A 5170-nucleotide genomic window follows, 5' to 3' on the forward strand; every position below is an offset into this window, starting at 1 on the left:
AAAATGCTTTTCAGAGCAATAGAATCACTTTTAGACTAACAATGTGTTTTTGACCTTACATTGTTGATTTCGCTCAAATCCAATGTATTCCACTTCCAAATGGTTTAGTATGGCCCAATAACCCTTTGGTAAGCTTAGTAACACGTTTGAACTGAAATTGACAGATATCAACATCTCTTGTTTTTATGCCTGCAAAATGCTTTTCAGAGCGCTAGAATCACCTTTAGACCAACAATGTGTTTTTGACCTTACAATGTTGATTTTGCTCAAAACTAAAGTATACCCCTTCCAAATGGTTTAGTATGGCCCGATAACCCTTTAGTAAGCTTAGTAACACGTTTGAACTGAAATTGACAGATATCAACATCTCTTGTTTTTATGCCTGCAAAATGCTTTTCAGAGCGCCAGAATCACTTTTCGACCAACAACGTGTTTCTGACCTCACATTGTTGATTTCTCTCAAAACGAATGTATTCCACTTCCAAATGGTTTAGTATGGCCCAATAACCCTTTGGTAAGCTTAGTAACACGTTTGCATTGAAATTGACGGATATCAACATTTCTCGTTTTTATGCCTGCAAAATGCTTTTCAGAGCGCAAGAATCACTTTTAGACCAACAACGTGTTTTTGACCTCAAAATTGTTGATTTCCCTCAAAACTAAAGTATGCCACTTCCAAATGGTTTAGTATGGCCCGTTAACCATTTGGTAAGCTTAGTAACACGTTTAAACTGAAATTGACAGATATCAACATCTCTTGTTTTTATGCCTGCAAAATGCTTTTCAGAGCGCCAGAATCACTTTTCGACCAACAACGTGTTTCTGACCTCACATTGTTGATTTCTCTCAAAACGAATGTATTCCACTTCCAAATGGTTTAGTATGGCCCAATAACCCTTTGGTAAGCTTAGTAACACGTTTGCATTGAAATTGACGGATATCAACATTTCTCGTTTTTATGCCTGCAAAATGCTTTTCAGAGCGCTAGAATCACTTTTAGACCAACAATGAGTTTTTGACCTCACATTGTTGATTTCTCTCAAAACGAATGTATTCCACTTCCAAATGGTTTAGTATGGCCCAATAACCCTTTGGTAAGCTTAGTAACACGTTTGCATTGAAATTGACGGATATCAACATTTCTCGTTTTTATGCCTGCAAAATGCTTTTCAGAGCGCTAGAATCACTTTTAGACCAACAATGAGTTTTTGACCTCACATTGTTGATTTCTCTCAAAACGAATGTATTCCACTTCCAAATGGTTTAGTATGGCCCAATAACCCTTTGGTAAGCTTAGTAACACGTTTGAACTGAAATTGACAGATATCAACATCTCTTGTTTTTATGCCTGCAAAATGCTTTTCAGAGCGCTAGAATCACCTTTAGACCAACAACGTGTTTTTTACCTTACATTGTTGATTTTGCTCAAAACGAATGTATTCCACTTCCAAATGGTTTAGTATGGCCCAATAACCCTTTGGTAAGCTTAGTAACACGTTTGCATTGAAATTGACGGATATCAACATTTCTCGTTTTTATGCCTGCAAAATGCTTTTCAGAGCGCTAGAATCACTTTTAGACCAACAACGTGTTTTTGGCCTCAAAATTGTTGATTTCCCTCAAAACTAAAGTATGCCACTTCCAAATGGTTTAGTATGGCCCGTTAACCATTTGGTAAGCTTAGTAACACGTTTAAACTGAAATTGACAGATATCAACATCTCTTGTTTTTATGCCTGCAAAATGCTTTTCAGAGCGCCAGAATCACTTTTCGACCAACAACGTGTTTCTGACCTCACATTGTTGATTTCTCTCAAAACGAATGTATTCCACTTCCAAATGGTTTAGTATGGCCCAATAACCCTTTGGTAAGCTTAGTAACACGTTTGCATTGAAATTGACGGATATCAACATTTCTCGTTTTTATGCCTGCAAAATGCTTTTCAGAGCGCTAGAATCACTTTTAGACCAACAATGAGTTTTTGACCTCACATTGTTGATTTCTCTCAAAACGAATGTATTCCACTTCCAAATGGTTTAGTATGGCCCAATAACCCTTTGGTAAGCTTAGTAACACGTTTGAACTGAAATTGACAAATATCAACATCTCTTGTTTTTATGCCTGCAAAATGCTTTTCAGAGCGCTAGAATCACCTTTAGACCAACAATGTGTTTTTGACCTTACATTGTTGATTTTGCTCAAAACTAAAGTATACCCCTTCCAAATGGTTTAGTATGGCCCGATAACCCTTTAGTAAGCTTAGTAACACGTTTGAACTGAAATTGACAGATATCAACATCTCTTGTTTTTATGCCTGCAAAATGCTTTTCAGAGCGCCAGAATCACTTTTCGACCAACAACGTGTTTCTGACCTCACATTGTTGATTTCTCTCAAAACGAATGTATTCCACTTCCAAATGGTTTAGTATGGCCCAATAACCCTTTGGTAAGCTTAGTAACACGTTTGCATTGAAATTGACGGATATCAACATTTCTCGTTTTTATGCCTGCAAAATGCTTTTCAGAGCGCTAGAATCACTTTTAGACCAACAACGTGTTTTTGACCTCACATTGTTGATTTCGCTCAAAACTAAAGTATGCCACTTCCAAATGGTTTAGTATGGCCCAATAACCCTTTAGTAAGCTTAGTAACACGTTTGAACTGAAATTGACAGATATCAACATTTCTTGTTTTTATGCCTGCAAAATGCTTTTCAGAGCGCCAGAATCACTTTTCGACCAACAACGTGTTTCTGACCTCACATTGTTGATTTCTCTCAAAACGAATGTATTCCACTTCCAAATCGTTTAGTATGGCCCAATAACCCTTTGGTAAGCTTAGTAACACGTTTGCATTGAAATTGACGGATATCAACACTTCTCGTTTTTATGCCTGCAAAATGCTTTTCAGAGCGCTAGAATCACTTTTAGACCAACAACGTGTTTTTGACCTCACATTGGTGATTTCGCTCAAAACTAAAGTATGCCACTTCCAAATGGTTTAGTATGGCTCAATAACCCTTTAGTAAGCTTAGTAACACGTTTGAACTGAAATTGACAGATATCAACATTTCTTGTTTTTATGCCTGCAAAATGCTTTTCAGAGCGCCAGAATCACTTTTCGACCAACAACGTGTTTCTGACCTCACATTGTTGATTTCTCTCAAAACGAATGTATTCCACTTCCAAATGGTTTAGTATGGCCCAATAACCCTTTGGTAAGCTTAGTAACACGTTTGAACTGAAATTGACGGATATCAACATTTCTCGTTTTTATGCCTGCAAAATGCTTTTCAGAGCGCTAGAATCACTTTAAGACCAACAATGTGTTTTTGACCTTACATTGTTGATTTCGCTCAAATCCAATGTATTCCACTTCCAAATTGTTTAGTATGGCCCAATAACCCTTTGGTAAGCTTAGTAACACGTTTGAACTGAAATTGACAGATATCAACATCTCTTGTTTTTATGCCTGCAAAATGCTTTTCAGAGCGCTAGAATCACCTTTAGACCAACAATGTGTTTTTGACCTTACATTGTTGATTTTGCTCAAAACTAAAGTATACCCCTTCCAAATGGTTTAGTATGGCCCGATAACCCTTTAGTAAGCTTAGTAACACGTTTGAACTGAAATTGACAGATATAAACATTTCTTGTTTTTATGCCTGCAAAATGCTTTTCAGAGCGCCAGAATCACTTTTAGACCAACAACGTGTTTTTTACCTTACATTGTTGATTTTGCTCAAAACGAATGTATTCCACTTCCAAATGGTTTAGTATGGCCCAATAACCCTTTGGTAAGCTTTGTAACACGTTTGAATTGAAATTGACGGATATCAACATTTCTCGTTTTTATGCCTGCAAAATGCTTTTCAGAGCGCTAGAATCACTTTTAGACCAACAATGAGTTTTTGACCTCACATTGTTGATTTTGCTCAAAACGAATGTATTCCACTTCCAAATGGTTTAGTATGGCCCAATAACCCTTTAGTAAGCTTAGTAACACGTTTGCATTGAAATTGACGGATATCAACATTTCTCGTTTTTATGCCTGCAAAATGCTTTTCAGAGCGCCAGAATCACTTTTCGACCAACAACGTGTTTCTGACCTCACATTGTTGATTTCTCTCAAAACGAATGTATTCCACTTCCAAATGGTTTAGTATGGCCCAATAACCCTTTGGTAAGCTTAGTAACACGTTTGCATTGAAATTGACGGATATCAACATTTCTCGTTTTTATGCCTGCAAAATGCTTTTCAGAGCGCTAGAATCACTTTTAGACCAACAACGTGTTTTTGACCTCACATTGGTGATTTCGCTCAAAACTAAAGTATGCCACTTCCAAATGGTTTAGTATGGCTCAATAACCCTTTAGTAAGCTTAGTAACACGTTTGAACTGAAATTGACAGATATCAACATTTCTTGTTTTTATGCCTGCAAAATGCTTTTCAGAGCGCCAGAATCACTTTTCGACCAACAACGTGTTTCTGACCTCACATTGTTGATTTCTCTCAAAACGAATGTATTCCACTTCCAAATGGTTTAGTATGGCCCAATAACCCTTTGGTAAGCTTAGTAACACGTTTGAACTGAAATTGACGGATATCAACATTTCTCGTTTTTATGCCTGCAAAATGCTTTTCAGAGCGCTAGAATCACTTTAAGACCAACAATGTGTTTTTGACCTTACATTGTTGATTTCGCTCAAATCCAATGTATTCCACTTCCAAATTGTTTAGTATGGCCCAATAACCCTTTGGTAAGCTTAGTAACACGTTTGAACTGAAATCGACAGATATCAACATCTCTTGTTTTTATGCCTGCAAATTGCTTTTCAGAGTGCCAGAATCACTTTTCGACCAACAACGTGTTTCTGACCTCACATTGTTGATTTCTCTCAAAACAAATGTATTCCACTTCCAAATGGTTTAGTATGGCCCAATAACCCTTTGGTAAGCTTAGTAACACGTTTAAACTGAAATTGACAGATATCAACATCTCTTGTTTTTATGCCTGCAAAATGCTTTTCAGAGCGCCAGAATCACTTTTCGACCAACAACGTGTTTCTGACCTCACATTGTTGATTTCTCTCAAAACGAATGTATTCCACTTCCAAATGGTTTAGTATGGCCCAATAACCCTTTGGTAAGCTTAGTAACACGTTTGC

The sequence above is a fragment of the Gadus macrocephalus genome, chromosome 14 (genome assembly GCF_031168955.1).
Source record: "Gadus macrocephalus chromosome 14, ASM3116895v1".
Lineage (NCBI taxonomy): Eukaryota > Metazoa > Chordata > Actinopteri > Gadiformes > Gadidae > Gadus > Gadus macrocephalus.